The sequence below is a fragment of the Haemorhous mexicanus genome, chromosome 5 (assembly GCF_027477595.1).
Source record: "Haemorhous mexicanus isolate bHaeMex1 chromosome 5, bHaeMex1.pri, whole genome shotgun sequence".
NCBI classification, from domain to species: Eukaryota; Metazoa; Chordata; class Aves; order Passeriformes; family Fringillidae; genus Haemorhous; species Haemorhous mexicanus.
The window spans coordinates 37,688,652-37,706,821 of NC_082345.1; the positions used below are offsets into that span (position 1 = coordinate 37,688,652).

The 18,170-nt window shown below is 37.9% G+C and overlaps 1 protein-coding gene across 2 annotated transcripts in view; it reads right to left on the bottom strand.

The window, feature by feature from the left end:
* SYT1 (synaptotagmin 1) overlaps positions 1–18,170 on the bottom strand; it is a 332,804-nt gene that overhangs the window by 246,426 nt on the left and 68,208 nt on the right. For both annotated transcript variants that reach the window (XM_059846865.1, XM_059846864.1), the window contains exon 2: positions 7,458–7,548. The gene's annotated coding sequence lies outside the window, so the exon portion shown is untranslated. The remainder of the gene's footprint in view (positions 1–7,457; positions 7,549–18,170) is intronic.

The window sequence follows — 18,170 nt, forward strand, 5'->3', positions numbered from 1 at the left end:
TTTGCAGCCTATCAGAAAGCTAAAAATACTTTTAATTTTCCCACAATATAAAGCAGAATGCCACTGTACTTCTCATCAAATCAGATACCCTGCCAGGGAAACATACAGGCTTCTGCATTCAGTCTTCAGTTAGCAATGAATCTGGCTGCTCAGAACAAGGGTTACAAAGTCAAAGCCTCATTGCAGAATCATTGTGCAAATACAGCAATTTACAATCAAGACATATATGTCAAAAAAAGGTGTCTTGCAGACAAACATTGTGCAAACAGACCTCTGCATATACTGAACAATACCATCACATTTTCCTGTTTTTCTGTAATATGTCCCAAATATTGCCAATATGTACATCTGTCCATTTTATTATCCACAAGTACAGAGCAAAGTTATGTATATAAATATGTTTACATATAAACATCCACTCTTCTCAGTCATTTAAACTGGAAACCACAAAGCAAGAGTTATGCCTACAGTTGCATGTATTTATATTCCTAGTTCTTTAATGATGGATTTCTTTTACTGATAAGATGATGTTGTATGTGTTTGTGATTCCATGTTTTTTTCTAAATGACCACTCTTATATATACAGATACAACATGTTATTAAGACTATTTTCCCACTTTTCAGTGACTTCCTACCTTACTCACATCTCTCAGAATTTGGGGAATGGACCCAAGATTCAGATATGTTGAAGAGCTCAGTTATGGTAGCTACAAAGAGACCAATTATGGTTAATTACTGCTATTACTAATGCTAATTACTAAGTAACAATTTATTCAGAAAACTAAGTGGAAAAGGGAAGAAAGAAACTCACCAATGAACAAGAAAAGCCTGTCTTGGTTCATTTCCTGTGTTGGCAATGATTTATTTGGTTTTGTCGGCATGTTTGCCGCCCTACAGCTGCTTTCATAGTCTCTGTTTCTTGAGATATCTGAAGAGCTAAGTCTGATACAAAGATTTGATGGATGTCTGCCTAACTAATGTATGCAGCTATTACTTTGTATTTTTCTTCTTTATTACATCTTCAGAATCAAAAAGAGATAAGCATTACTACAAGTCCCTGTTATCAATATCAAGAAGACACACAAAAGATGTTTGAACAAAATGAAATTCTACATGTCAGTGGCAGACAAGCTGTTGTTGGAAAGTGCCAGATAATTAAATTTTATAGAGAATCACAAATTTTGGACTTCTCACAGTGATGAGATCTGTCAGACACAGATAAGAATTTGTATTTTTAAAATATACAAGGTTTCATATCACCTCTTCTTTTAATGTGAGAACAAAACAAACCAGCTGTTTGTGCCAACAGCTCCAAGCAGTTTGTCATACAGCAAAGGACAAAGCATCCCTCTGGTTGGGCCACCACCATCCTGACACCAAGAGACAGAGTCATAGATAATAAAGTAGGAATCTGTTTTCACCCAGTTTACCAAAGAAATAGTGGGAGGACAGCAGAGGATGTATTTATCTCAGGACAGTTCCCTAACCAAGGGTGCAGAGAACAGGAAGCCCCAAAAGCAGAGCAGGCACTAGAAAGGACACAGCAGGTCTGCATGGCTCCAACTGAAGATGTGGATGCCCACCCTGTCCCAGCATGGGCTGGGTCTGTTCTCTGGCATGTTCTGCACAAGCAGGACATAAAAAGATTGGATTCATGGTGATACAGAAGGCAAGTATTTTTAATTATTTTAAGGGAAGAAATGTAATTTTAATATTTTTTCGTTTTAATGCCACATACAAAGGGTTACACACAAAACCTGCTCACTTGCTGTGAGATGAGGTTAGAATAAAGACCCTCAGGTCTTCCAGACTATCCTGAGAAAATGACCTTTACTTTCTCTGGCTGCTCAAACTGTTTGACAGACACTGTGATGTCTGGGGTACCTCTGTCCTGGCGCTCACAGGAGAGGCTGAAGGGCACTGGGAGGAGAGGGTCTGCCCAGGGCTGGTCACAGCAGGTTCCAGATGCCCCCACTGCACCCACCACAGGGCACAGCTGAGCCCCATAGCTGAGGTGGGGACAAAACCCCTTAGGAACACCGCAGGAAAATGTATTTAAGATGGTGCAAAACCACTTATGACAGTGCGAAACCATCAGCATTGAGAAGTGAGAAGGGAAAGTGTGAGAAACAGCCCTGTGCACACCAAGGTGAGAGGAGGAAGAGGAGCCCCAGGGGCTGGAGCAGATTCCCCTGCAGCCCATAATGGGGACCATGATCATGTAAGTTCCCCTGCAGCCTCTGGAGGTCCCCATACTGGACAAGGGGAAAAGGATGAGGAGTGAATGATGGGGATCAGCTGTTATAAACTGGCCACAAAACTCACTTCCCACCAGTCTTTGCTGCTCACTGGGGGCAAGCAAAAGGGTTGGGAATGAAGGAGTGAATTTGAGAAAAACAAGGGGAGAAGGTGTTTTAGGTTTTGTCCTTGTTTCTCACCATGCCAATCTATTTTAATCAGCAATAAATTAAGTTAATCTCCCTCAAGATGAGCCTGTTTTGTCTGTTAAGGCAAGTGATGTCCCTGCCCTCATCTTGAGACACATGGAATGAGAGAGGGGCTGGGTGGGAGCCTGGCAGCCAGCTGAGGTCACTGCTCTTGGGAATAAAATTTGGGAACTGAAGTTTACAATTCAGGTAGTCCAATTATACAAAAGTGACCAAAGTTCATTACTTATTACAATGCTAAGCACACTTGCTGACAGTGAGGTGAGCAACACCTGCCACACAGAAAGTATATGCTGGTTCTACCACCTGATGCCCACAGCCACCTTCTGTGAAGGCTCAAAGTTCTGGAGTGGTTTCAAAAGCTGCTTAAACTGATTTAAGGCTTTGCTACTGCCAAAAGAGAAGAGATCCTGCCCTACTTTTCACATGCACATCACTGCACTATTTTATTGTGAGGCAGCAATAAGGCTTATCTGGCTGAAAACTACTGTTCATTTTTAGCGCTGGAACAAAAAGGGAGCAAAAGATCACCACTTCCAGCAAACACAGTATCCTGAAACTATACCCTTGGAGGGCTTCAGGCTCATGATTTCAGCGTGCCTCAGAAAAAGACTATGCTTGTGAGACTTGGGATCATAGCTGTTCCCCTAGCTTCACACTGGGGTTTCTTAAAATGTCCATTCTGATTTATTCAGATGTAAAGATAGTAAGAAATACCCTGCTGGGGTTTTTTTGCGGCAATTTGTCACAAAATTTTTTCAACATTGCTTGACCAAACCTGTGACAGGACCAGAGGACTTTCTGAACCAATCTAAATTTATGGTCTACTAATCTGGTATCCCCTCTGTGAGAAATGACAAGGTCAATCATTTAACAAATGTGCGTGACCTCCTGCAGAAGTTATCTGTAACAAAATTCAGTCCATGAAAGAATACCCTATCCACTTCACCATTTATTTTGCCCTACACCTGGGGTAGTCTTCTTCCTCCTAAAATCTTAAAATAATTTACTCATAGAAACACAGAGTATCCGGAGTTGGAAGGGATCCAACTCGAGTCGAAAGGGTCTGACTCGTGGCCCCAAGAATCCCACCATGTGCCTAAAAAGCATTGTCCAAGTGCTTCTTGAACTCTGTCAGGCTTGCTGGTGTGACCACTTCCCTGGGGAGCCTGTTCCAGTGCTCAACCACCCTCTGGGTGAAAAGCTTTTTCCAGATAAACCTAAACCTTCCCTCACACAATTTCAGGCATTTGCTTGGGTCCTGTCACTGGTCATGAGAGTGAAGAGATGGGTACCTGCTGCTCCTCTTTCCCTCATGAGGATATTGAAAACCACACTGAGGCCTCCCCTCAGTCTCTTCTACTCCAGGAGAACCAAGTGACCTCATATGGTTTCCCCTCTGGACCCTTTTCCATCCTTGTAGCCCTCCTGTGGATGCTCACTAACAGCTTCATGTCTTTTTTATATTGTGGCACCCAAAACTGCTCCCAGCACTTGAGGTGAGGCTGCCCCAGTGCAGAGCACAGTGGGACAATCCCCTCCCTTGCCCAGCTGGTGATTCTGTGCCTACTGCACCTCAGGGCAGGGTTGGCCCTCCTGGCTGCCAGGGAACTGCTGACTTCACTGCAACTTGCCCCTGACCAGGATCCTCCAGGTCCCTTTCCATGGCACTGCTCTCCAACATCTCATTCCCCTTTGTCTGCCCTTACATCAAGGGTTGCCCCATCCCAGGTACAGCACCCAGCACTTGCTCTTGTTCAACTTCATATGACTGGTGATTGGTTAAGGTCTCTCTGTAGGGCCTCTCTGCTCTCCAGGGAGTTGACAGCTCCTCCCAATTTGATGTTGTCAGCAAACTTATTTAGTGCTCCTTTGTGTCCAAGTCATTAACTGCCCTGTCAATTCAAAACCGTTCTGAATTTTCCCAGCTTCTTGGCTTTGTCCTACAGTAATCTAGTGGGGCTTTTATTCAGCCAGTTAAAAGCCACAATTCTCTTCCCAGATATGGTGTGCACTTGTAGGTGCACACTTTCCCCATAAAACTATTATTTTCCCCACGTAGTTTTAGTTTATTTTTTTGCCTAAGGAAAGAAAAGGCATGTTCCCCCCACCACAAAAACATATGCAGGAGAATGAGCATCTGGTTTCTGACCATTACTGATGCTGAGATTGACTGGGATAAACAGCAAGGGCTCCCAGTACCACCTCTGGCTCAGTGAGCCAACTGTTTGATTGTTCTCATGTTGTTTAACAGCTTATGTATAACTGCTGCTGGTTTAGACTGTAACACAGTAAGTGCAGCACTGTGGGGAGAAAGAGGCCTGTTTCTGCAAAAGCAGTTTTATTCTCTTTCTTTCAGGAAGAGTAAGATCAGAACTTGACTGTATTACTTTGTGAAATTTTGTTTTCCCCAAAGAAGTCTTCGTTGTATCTGATTCAATCTGAATCATCCAAGCCCGTAAATCTCCTTGCAGCCTACATTGCCAGTATAAAATAGTTGAATTTACTTTCAGCTGAGGAGGTTATAAAGAGCTAAATTTCAACACATTGATTAAAGTAATTTTTGCATTTATCGTTCTCCCTACTTTTAACGGATGCACACACCATAGATCTATGTAACATTACATTTTCACTGTTGCTTAATGGTTTACCTTTAAGATGGCAATGATTAAAGGAGGCAAGATGTATCCATCTACAGCCTAGGGACTTTAATTTATCAGTGAAAAGTTGGGTCTCAAAAGAGAAATTAAGTGAAGAGCTAGTTCAGAAAAAAAGGAGGTAAAAAACATAGCAATAGGACATTTTTAAAATACTTTTATTTTTAGAAAGAGATTTACAGTCTATCAACCTTTGTTTGCCTATAATTTAAGTGCTCATTGCAACAATACCTTAGTCCTTATTTCTTGCACAGTCCTAGGATTCCAGGGCTTCTTGTTTTTCACAAATGGGCTAGAAACTAAACACTTCTAGGGCAGGAAAATGGGAAGAACTCATGAGAGTTTTGCTATCAACTAGCATGGTATCTTGAATTTAAATGGGTCAGACCATTGAGACTGGTTGGTCTGGGGCCTTCTGATTCTGGATGTGTACTATTTAGAGTCTTTCTCTGTGCTCTGTGGATATTCCCTTAGCTGGCCTGAGCACTATTCTGCCTTTTTAGAATGTTCAAAGCAACTACACTGGAAGTAATAGCTCCTGTGAGAGGAGAACTGCTTTCATCCCTGTCACTATCAAGCAATAAATACCTCCAAAGCAAAAAAATACCAAAATCTACACATCATAAATATTTCTAAATGAAAAGTAGTAGTAAAGAGAAATTGCATCTAAAACATGGAATGTTTCTGACAGCATAATGGTGTTTTTAAGTAGGAAGACTCCTTGTAACACTTAATTTCCAATTTTTTTGTATTTCACTAAACACTTCCTAATACTCAAAAAGTCTCAGAAGACATTTCCTACTGACTCTGCTTATTGCAGACCCTTTAACCCAATTTGTAGTATATTATATAGACATCAGCACACTAGTGGACCTACCAAATAAAGCCTCTGACTGGTGACAAATTAAGAAGCATTTCTAGTTCAGATTTGTGCATCAGATCCTCAGGTTTTGCTGCAATCTGAGGTTACCGGTATAGATTTTTTAAAAAAATTCTCTTAGGTTCATTCATATTCTGTTTTTGCTTTAATTTGCTTTTCCTCTTCATATCTACTTTACAGACAATTTTATTCTATTTCACATTCCTGAGAACCTCACTGTAGCTCACAGGTCTATGTGGATCATCTCTTTAGTAGCAATACTCTTCAGGGCACAAGACAGTCAAGTGTGCATGCAAGTCCTTGAAGCTATTGTTCAAATGGAAATTCAACTTTCAAATCCCAAAACATTTGCTTTCATTTAAATTAGTCTGAGTTATAACATTGGTGACTTACTCCCAGACACATTCAAAAGACAGTATTTCATATTCTCAAAAGAAACTGCCTGTAACTGAGATATGCAAGATGGTGAACAGAGATGGAAATTAATTTTATCACTGTGATGAACACACTACTACTTCAATCAAATTTTATTTTAAAGTTTTGGTGGAACAGGAACAGATTCAGGGGAATTATAAGATTAAATATTTTTGATAGAATCGTAGAATAAGCTAAATTGGAAGGGAGCCATCAGGATCATTAAGTCTAACTCCTGCCTTTTAAAAATGAAGAGTCTCTTTACCAATGTAAGTACCTTGCAGGAAATAAAGACTTCTATAATAAATATATTTATATCTGGATGTTATTACGCTGTTAATACAATTGTGACATGAATTTAATTTTTGGCTCCTAAAATCAGAAAAGAGTCTAGAATACAAGCCTGATGCTATAATAACACCTCTTAATTTCACTGTGCTGTCTCCACCATTGATATTGAATTTTATGAAATGACTACCGAAGCAATGGGACTGCCTGGTGGAGACTGAGATGTACAAGCATTAACTCAAATGGAACTCATCAGCTAAAAAGGCACAGCAGACATTCTATCTGCAACCTGAAAAATCACAGTGCTTTTCTATATGCAGCTACATTGCATAAGATACTCACAGGCAAAAATATAAGGACACGCACTGCTGAATGTACTAATCAAAGACAAACCCTACTCAGAAGTGATCTGTTTAGTGGTGCACAATGGCAGATGCCACAGCATATTTTTTTGTGATGCAAGGCTGCTCAAGATCATCTATGGATAATGAACCATGACAGCTTGGGATTTGATAAAACATAAATTAATGGTGAAAGAAGGCAAAGAATACAACTACTATCTCAACAAGAAATGCAAATCAACTGGATTTTTTTAATCTTTAATGTCAGAATGAAATATGTATTGCCACAAAATTACGTGTTCATTAATCTAACAAAATGTGCATCGGAAAAAGTGATTTCTTTAATTTCTTCACTATCTCCATTTTAATTCTTGGAAAGTGCCATTTAATAGGTTATAGAAGGTAACAGAAGCTTGTTTGTTTAAAATACCTTATATGATTGGCATCAATGCAGGGTTCACAGGGGAATCTTGAATGAAGGGTCTTCTTCTTCACCGTTCAGATAGTTATTCCTTTTCTCCCTTTAAAAGAAAAGACATTCAATGTAAACACTTACCAGTACCTAGAGTGCTATATTTTCTATCTTTGCCCATGAACAACTGCTGCTTAAAAACTCTTTTAAAAGTACTTGGTTCGTTCACTGCTTTCAGCTGATTGCCCATAGCTGATTATCATGAGATTTAATCAGACTATTAAGAGACACAGAAGAAAAATACGTGAACAAAATTTCTTCATCACTGACTGATTTGGACTGTTTGCTTAGTGTGCTCCAATATTATACATTTCTGTAGATTTCATCAGTGAGCCAAGTAAAATGCATTTCATGTCTTTCTACTGCTGTAACACACAAGATTCCTTAACTTAGGATGCTCAGTCACATGACACTGGAAAGACATGGATTTACACTTGAACATTTTTTAACTTCTATACACAAAAGACAATTTCAGAAAAGTTTGGATTAAGGGGCAAAAGTGAAATCCTCTATTCAATCTTAGACTCAAAACAATTTCCCAGAACTATTCTGACTATACTATATATATACTTTCTTTTCCTTCTCTGCTCTTCTATTTGCCTTCTATAAAGTCTCATATTCTGCTAAATTAAAGGAGTTCACATGAATTTTCCCCCACAGCTATAACTAGAAGCTCTAGTTAAGACTGAATGCTCACTGTGCTGGAAGTTGTTTGAACAAGACTGTTAGACATCTTTAAGATTTTTATAAATCAAATCCCTTAGACAGTAAAGAACAGGAGTTAAGCTATATCAATATATTTGTTCTACAGATAAAAGCTAAGGTACACACATATTAAACAATATGCTGAAAGTCGCACGAGTCTGGTTCAAGGAGCCTTCTCAGTCTTAAATGCTTTGAATCCTTACCCAGTACCTGAATCACACCCCATAAAGCCTGTCCCCAGTCCCCATATCTTATATGTAGCACTTCTGAATATTTTCCTTAGGAGGAAGCACTATCAGTATTTAATTTTGTCGGACTTGACAATATTTAAAACTGCAAAATTACAAATAAAGATTGTTTTTTCACAACAAAAGCACTGAATTAAATAAAAAAAAAGAAAATAATTTTAAATACTTAGGAAGCTTTCATTTTTCATTAGTTAAGTACTAAGAAATCAATACTGTAAAAATGATGGAATTTTCTGTAAATGTATATACCTATTACTTGCCTTCTAATTTTTAGGGAATAAAAATTTTTAGGGAATAAAGTCCATATCAGCAAACGCATTGCATTGAATTTAGAGTCACCAGAGTCTGGGGGTAAAAGAATTTACAGCTCCACATAATGTGTCTCCTTCTATCAGAAAAGGAAAGAAAGACTAAAGCCTTTGAATTACACCAGGACCTAGGGTTTTAAGGAAATAACTATCAGGAAAAGCTGGTTAAAAATGTTCTGACTTTCACAGTTAACAATTATTTTGTAGCTTGTGGCTGTCTGGAGAGAATATCTTTATTTATCAAAACAACAAAGTGAAATTAAACTCATTAGATGCAAACCACAACATTAATAAAAAAAAAAAAATCACTGCAATGTCAAGCACTCAAAGTTTAATTCTGTCTATTTCTGAGGCTTTATGAAACTCTTTGAGTCACAATTTTTCTGTGGGGAGCTATGCTTATTCAGGGCTTAGGTTGTTTTTTCAAGGAATTTAAGGGGTTTACCCCTCCTGTTCATGAATTCTCTAGAATTCATGTACTTTATGGAGCAGATCCTTAAAATAAAATAATTATTTTAATGATGAAATTTCTTTAAGATAAAAAAATCCACTAATTTTATACACCAAACAATAGATCCTTACTTCCTCTCCATGTCCTTTTCTCTTTTTTTTCCCTCAAGCATGTAGCATATATTGTATGTTCCTATATATCCCAGACAACTCCCACTGAATTCCATTTTCCTGCCTTCCTGGCTCATTTCTCAAGCATTCCCAGTTCTCTCGAGCTAGGATTACTGGCTGATACTACTGGCAGTTATGTTGGCAGCTCTACATCTGCTGTCCAGATATCCAATTCCTTATTAAATCTGTCTTCTCTAGAGCTCTCTGCCAATTCTGACTCTTTTTGTTTAGTCAGTCCCAGTTTCCCATTCCATGTCCAATTTTTATGCCCTTTCTCATTATCCAGGTTGACTACTAATCCACTGCCTTTGCCCATCAAGCCTCAGCCATTCCCCCTTCAGCTCAAGGCTGACCAGTTTTCTGGTACTCTTCTGCCCACTGGGGTCCTGGCAGAGCTCTGTCTGGGATAACACATGGGGGAGTACCAAATGCCATCACAGGAAACTCTTTTTAGATCTTTTTCATCTTGCAACAAAAAGTCCATCGGGTGATAGGCATGCTAGAGTTTATCACAGTCAGCCCCCGGAGTTCTGAGAAGCCAGAGCACACTTAGTAATGACTGCAAATGGATATTTTTTTATCTTTGTTTTATTAACAGATCTCTCATTCCTCTGTGAATTCTTTTCCTTTTCAAAAGGCTTATGATTTTGCTAATTCTAGTAAATATTCACAGGCATGACCCCAAACGCATTCCGTCATAACTGGCAATCTCACTGCTAGGCAGAAGACCCAAATCTGCCAAAAAAGGAAACTTTTGAATATGACATGTAGTTTTGTGTTGAGATCTTAACTGTGTTGAAAAATCCTAGTTAGATGCAAATATTTCTAAGGAGACACAAGTTAACATTTGGGAGTCAGGAAAAGACAGAGAAATCTATAGAGTAAGTTTTAGTGCATTTTAAAATAGGTAACAATGAAGCATGAACCATGTTTCAACAAGAATTTTTAGGTTTTCTTAGAGATTTAAAACTTCTTTTTACAAGTCTCCTAGGGAGCAGAATAGATGAACTCTCTCACTTATTGGATGAACAGTGCATAATACTTTGCATAATGAAATTAAGCAGCCTGAAGTACATGTGAACATGACTAATGAGACCAAATGCAGCAGGAAAACCAAGCAGATGGCTTGAGCGAGCTAGAACAGAGTAGCAGGGACAGATCTGAATATTTTGGGGTTTTGCAGGATACATACAGAAACACAAATATAATTTTTGCATTTCTGTATAACAGTGCATCTGTCAGCACTCTGGTGGTCTACAGATCACAAGTGAGAGCTTGCCAGAATACAAATACTGTCTGTGGAAAACCTTTATGTGTCGTCTATGGAGATAACACAAACAAAATGGAGGCTGGGGTCAGAGTTGTTTGTTTTGCTGTGCCTTGCTTTTTTAATTGCATAAAAAGATGCTCAAGCTTCTGGTATTCTTAATGATTTAGTTCTTCATCAACAGCCTGGTTCTCAGACACCTCCTTAGTAGTAAGAACATCTGGAGGGAACGCAGTAAGAGAGAGAGAGAAAGGAGGCAGCCAGTATTAAAATAATATAAAAAATGATAGGAAAAGGCTTTCTTATCAAGAAAGGTCAATGACCAACTTATAAAGGATGCTACCAGAAATACTGGAAGATGAAGATGTATTGAGTTTGCTCTCATTGCTTTCTGGGAAAAAACCAAATCTGTCCACAGAAAAGATTAACTGTTCATTTCTGTAACATGAGTACAATGAGGGTTAGCAGACAGCCTCACCTTGAGTGCTATTCAGGTCAAAGTATAGCTCTGCTCTGCATGAAACACATTCCGACACTGGCTATTTACATCTGCAAACTTATGGGCTTGCCTGCAGTTATGTTATAAAGAACAAGCAGATTCAGAGAGAAAAAGTATCAAATTCAGCAAATTTACAAAGTCATCCTGCTGCCATCTCTACCACAAATGACTGGGATAAAATGCCTTCAGATGTGTATTTTCTGACTGAAATTTTTTTTCAATAGAAAAAGTTATGTGATGTTTTGACAGGAAGCACAGATATTACCTCAGATTGCAATATAAAGGTATCTTGTCAACAAAGTAATTATAGCCAATGTTCAGAAGAAAACTATTTAATTGATTTTTCTGCTCCTGTCAATAAGTATAGTAGTCTGCTTCACTGATTATCACAATGCTACAGCTGTAGCCCACATAACACATATTTGACTGTTACATGCTCCTAACAGTCAGCACTCATAACACAATTTAGTAGTGCAAAATACTTCTATTACCAACACAAAATGTTGAGGTACAAAATACACATTCTTTAAGGACCAAAACTCACAGAACCACAAACTTCTTTTAGTTCTGGAAGACAGTAGTAGTATTTCCTTTTTTTTTTTTTTTCAGGGACTTCTGATGGTATTTTTTTCTCCTGAGAGAGAGAGGACTCAAACTCTACCTTTGTATCATTTTAGGTTTGGCATAATGTATATAGGATGACCGGCAACTTTAAAGGAAGCTGGTAAGAGCCAAGTGCAAAACAAACAGAAGAAAGCAGTTCTCTGCCCAACAGGTGAAAAATCTATGAAACTGCCAGAAACATATTAGGGGGTACAAGAAAATTTTAAAATTTTAAAAAAATTTTAAAATTTTAATTTTATGGAGAAACTTAACATAAATTTAGAAAAGAGATTCATTGAGAGCTGGTGATATCACACCAGGTTTAGGAAATCCCTTGAGCTGAAAACAGAGGCTGGGAATTTTCTGGAGATGTGTTATGCCCTCTCACTCTATTCTTCTCTTCTCTGGAAATCTGCTATGGCTTATTGGTGATAAGATGCTTAACACTGTAGATCCAAGGCTAAGAGAATCCCTGGTCTGAATTTTTGGAACCATTCTTCTATTTCAATGAGATACTCTGAATTTTTTTATACTTCTGCCTAATCAAAGGTAAGAAAATGGACACCTTCATATTCCAGGAATTAGTCAAAACCACTGCATGACACATCTGCATCACCCACTAGTCCTTAGTACTGTAAGTGAGCTCACTTGTACTCAAATTTGTATGGCTTAAACTGAGTATGTCCATGGTCATAATTTCATTAGTAGCAGTTCCTGTTATTCAGAATAGTGAAGGAGAAAAATTATTATTATTATTACTAGTAGTAGTAATATTACTACTACTACTACTACTACTACTAAAATGTTAGATCAAATTTCTTTCCTTACATGGCATGGGTAAATGTAAGGCAGACAAGCGTAAACACAGAATCTAACAGGATGGTCTAAAACCTAGGAGGAATTTTTATCTGAAATTTTTATTAATTTTATCTGGTAAAGCAAGAGCAGAAGACAAAGTGACGGCAGTACAGAGTCATGTGAACACACAGAACGGTCTGATCTGGTAACTGCAACTTGCAACTGTTTTCTTTCCCCGGGTGTGTTTCAGGTGTCCATATGGTACCACACAGCTAGACATTTATAAAAAAATTACCTTGGTGACATGTGGCCAACATCTTTGAGTTGGCAACTTTAAGAAAAACGTGCCTGCCTCAGATGTCAGTATTCAAGCTTATATGTGTTTTCTGGTCTCTCTTCTCTCAGTAGTATGATTTTTTACCTTTCATTTGGGGATATTTTTTTCCAGAATAATTTGGACTGAAATTTTTGTTTATCTATTAAAATTATACAAAATTAGTGAACGGAAATTCTGTTCCATTTCTCTACTTTCCAATCAAAACCAGCACACAATACAAATAGGCAAATGCAGACTTTGGTCTGCACTTAAATGACAAGAAGACAAAAAGATTATTTCTACCAACACCCTACTTTATTGTTTCCCATTTGAAATTCTGGGTAAATATCACACTCCTGCTTCCACTTCACTTATGTATGATGCTACTTAGTAACATTCGTTCTGCTTTTGCTTCATTGCTCATAAACATTAATTTTTTTACTATAGCAAAAGCAGCCAGTGACAGACATCTTGCTTTGCTGTAAACATTTTTCTTCCACATGAATGCTAAATGCTGAAGCATGCAATTAAAAGTAAGAATCAATAGTGCAGTACAAAGTAAAAAAATGACATTTCCTTATATTGTGCCAACTCCTACCCTCAAACTCTCATTCTGACCTCTCGTACCACACTAAATTCATGATCTCTAATTCCACAACAATCAATTCATTTACTTGCTATTAAAGAACGACTTCCAGCTTAAACTATCAGCATAACCTTTAATTTATGAAAGATATCAAACAAAATATCCCATACAGAACTCTCCGCAGAATGAACAATTGGGTTTTTTCATGCCACAAGTGAAAATAACTAAAGACATACAATTAACAAGTTGACAAGAAAGGGCAAGTTTTTGATGTTCTGTCTTTCAGATCTATGGACTTGCTCAACTAGCAATTATTAAAGTCAACTAACTTGACCAGCTGACAGCTTCTAATGCCATATTAAGAGTTTAATGTTCTTTGCCAGCATCAAGTTGATGTACAGTATGCTCCTCTGTATCTAGAAAATTCAGCATGTCCTTTTTAAGATGACAAAACAAACTTTACAAAGCTCTGGTAAACAGCTCATAGTTTATCAAAATCCTGTAAACTACCTCAGGTTCAACTCTCTTCAAAAAAAGTTCATTAGCCAATAAGGTTGGAAAGAAGCATTTTCCTCTCCAAACAGCTCTGATGAGTTGAGTTGACATTCTTCTCACATACACAAAGAAAAAGAAAATCAAAATCCACTTGCCAAGCACTGTTTCCCAACCGCAACATTTAAAGGAAGATTGCCATTTCCTCTGGCAAAGACTTATGAACATAAAAAAAAGCTGTACTCACAAAATCAGGAAAAAAAAACCCAATCAAATTAGAAATCTCTAACAGCATGAACTTATCACATACACCCAGGCAGAGCTCTCTTGCAACTAGGGATCAGATAAAGATTTTAATTAGCTCCCTTGAAAATTGTTGTTTGCATTTAGAACAAATGACAAGTTCATCATCACGTCTTTATCATCCACTTTCCAGGAAGCTTCTTTGTCAGAATCTACGCCCAAACCATGAACAGGTGCACACATAAAGCAGTCAAATTATGGTAAATTACAACAAAGTATCATTTCAGAGTGGGAACCCTTTGTATTTTAAGATTGGAGTTCCTACTGCCCAACTGGGCAACACAGCTGAGATGGCAAGATTTTAGAGTTGCACTTATTTGGAAACAGGAAAACATGGGAACATTGCATCCAACTCACAACAGTGAAACCAGGTTTGTATCAAGAATGATATAAATTACAACACACATGAGATTTTATAATTAGTTCAGACAAACAAATGCATAGCACAGTAAATTCTGCCTTGGTAGAGGAAAGAGTGCCAGGCCCACATATTTTTCAATCTGCATCTTCTATTGTTAACTTTCACATATATTATATGCATGTAGATTTATGAACATAAATGTGTTAATAACCAATCCATCAGTCCAGAATAACCAGGCTGTAGTAAAGACAGCATTTTTAATAATTTTCATTTGTCTTTGAGGTACTACTTTCTTAATTATAAGGAAGTGTCTGTCACTTAACAGCAGAGGAAACTAGTCTGTAGTGCCTTTATAAAGGTGGAGGTGAATCACAGTTTTACAGTCTTTTAGTTTGCATCTTAACAAGACATTCTGAAAACCATGGAAAAGTCTACCTAGTTTTCTACAGATTTCCCAAGGTTTGTCAATATTAGATGATCAGGCTTAAAAGGTGTGAAGTAATTTATCACAAAAACAACTGCTTACTGAGAACCTCCAACAGAATATTAAGTGATACAGATAATTTTACCTAACAGAAAAGCAACAACACAATGCCATAAATATGTCCAAAACCCCCAAATGGCTATTGAAGTAATCAGTTTCTGTGAAACATTTCTATTAATATTAATTTTTTATTTTGTTTTCAATATTTCCACCAATTATTATTTTAAAACTATAGATTAACTGACATTACTGCTCCATTTCTAGTTGGCAGCTTTCTGACTATTTCTGAACAACAGGATTCAGAAGGACACTGAAGTTTCAGTGGTGGGTTGTCCCTGGCCAAAAACTAAGTTCCCACCAGCCACACATTCACACTACCTCCAAGCATGGAGGGGAGAATTTGAATCACAGAAGCAAGGAAAAACACACGGGTTGAGTCAAAGCAAATTTAAAAAGTAAAGGGAAAAAACAGGGCAAAAATACACAAGCGAAGCAAAGGCCCTCCTGCCAGCACCCCAGCACTCAAACAGCCTCCAAGCAACAAGTACTTTGGAAAGGCCAGCCTGCAGCTTTTATCACTGAGTGTGACATTCTAAGGCACAGAACGCCCCTCTGGTCAATGTGGGTCACTTGTCCTGCCTGCGTTCCCTCCCAAGCTCTTGCACACCCACCCCCAGCCTACTTGCTACAGACAAAATTAGAAAAGGCCTTTTTGTTGTGCAGGAGCTGCTCTGCAATAGCTAAAACCCTGGTGTGTTACCACCACTGTTTTAGTCACTAACCCAAACCAGTGTGAGCTGTGGTGAAGGAAGTTAGCTCCATCCGACCCAGACTACATACAGATACTCAGTCACAGTTCATTTCTCAAGTTAGCCAGCATGACACTGAACTGCACACAGTGACCTTCCCTCATTTTCTTTCTCTTACCATTTCCACCCTGGTTTCCAGGCACACTGATGACCAAGCAACCAGGACACCCAAAAGCAGAACTCATGCAGTCTAAATGTGACTACTGAGGACACAGTCCTCAAACCAGATGTCACCTCTGATGCCGCGAGCCTCATTTCCATCTCCTTGTTCCACTTTCCAAAGTGCAGCACAAGAAAAATTACTCAACTGTCTTTGCTCCAGATAGTATATAATATACTTTATAAATACCTCACGTCCATAATTGCATTATCCCCCTTTTCCCTCTTTTTTTTCCCTTCCTAATTTATCTAATTCCTTTCCCTTAGTTTACTGCCTGTCAAAGCCTGTCCAGTTCTTGACACTCCTGATGTATTTGACACTTCCCAGCGTTCTTGTACTTCATACATTTCTTTGATTTCCCTAAAAAATTCAACTAGCATTCAGTCCACTAAGGAACATCTCCATCATATTGTCTATTCATGATTCCAAGTTGGTGCTTTGTGCTTGAATGGGGATCATGCAGGTAAGAACTTAGTAGTGACCCTTACTGATGGAAATGAAACTTCTTAAGTTTGTGATAGTACATATGTAAGAAGAAGTAGAAATATGATTAAATAAGATTAAGTAAGTAATTATGTTTCTCGCACCATTTCATAGTTTACTTCAGGAATATTTTAACATTAAAAAAAATTTTGAAGCAAAACTTAATTTCCATGTTGTACTGCATTGCATTCAAGAAAGCAGCAGTTTTCTTGACTCACTGTCATGCTGTCAGTCCATATTGAACTGAAGCAAATTGAAGAAGTAATTCATAGTACAATATTATTCTCGGCAGTTCTACATGCTGTCCAGGCTATTTAAGTAGTCTAGAAATAATTGCCCAGAAAGGCAAAACTGACAGTGTGCATAGACTGGCTGATGAATTGTAAGGTATTTTAAGTAATATTTTGCTTGATTAACTGTTTTGTTTTTAAACCACCCACACCATATTGTTTGATGTATCAGGACAGATCAAACTGTTCTCAGTCTTCTACTGAAAACTAGACAAGCTTACAAATGATAAGTTCTATTGTATTATGGAATTGATGCCAAACAGAAGAGCTGTGTATTATGTGATTCCAATTTTCTATTTTGCAGTCAAGTATTTAGCACCAGATATTGTTATATATGAAACTAACCCAGATATGTCAGCTTTGTGTCATATGGAAGTAATTTTAGTTTTTGTCTCCTGATTTCCAAAAGACATTTATTTGTCCTCCTGAAGTATAATTCCTCATTTGAATTTTTTTTTTTGTCAGCTGGCAACCAAACTGATTACATCTAGAGTATCTTCAGACAGAAGCATAAATGAACAGAGCCCACTGATTCAAGGCAAAGCATACCTGACTTCTGCCATTGTAAATGTTGCCAGTGCATACACTTCTTTGTTTAGCCCAGCAGATGAGGTATTTGCATGTCTAAAGATGCACAAAAGCACCTAATGGAGATTATAAAAGCATCTAAATGAGTAAGCACCTTACTCCCAGCAACCTTCATGGGAGTCAAGCATCTATTATAATTCGTCATTTCAGCAAAACCTACCATGTTTAACTGGTCACCCCCAATACTTCCAGCACTTCTTAACAATATCCTTATAAATGTCAATCAGAAATCTCATTTTCCAAAAGGTAAACATCAAAATTTATCACTCAAAGCAATAAAGAAACATTAAAATGAGGGTATGAAAAATGTATTAGCTCTATCTTTAGGAAAAAAACCACAAATATCATAGGTAACACAATCAGCTTCATCTCCAGGTTTTGCAATTGCAGAGTTATTCATCCTGGCATGCATACAGTTTTAGATTATTACCTTTGTACAACAGAATGCAATATGATGTTTATGGTAGAGCAAAGCTTTCCCTCACCTTCATGTGATTTCACTTTTTTACTTGCTCCTAAGGAAGTATTACAAATTAATTGCATGGATCACTTTTTGTAGACACAGTATTGTGCCAGTGCTGCCCTAAAAAACACTAATGAATTTGCTAACAACTCGGTCTCCCATGTGCATTTGAAGAATTAAGGACCTAAATAAATTTTTTAACTGTTCCTCTAGTTTTTGGTGGGTGGGTTTTTGGGTGAACATAAGTGAGGAGGGTAATGCTTACTTCATTTTATATGTGTTTATTG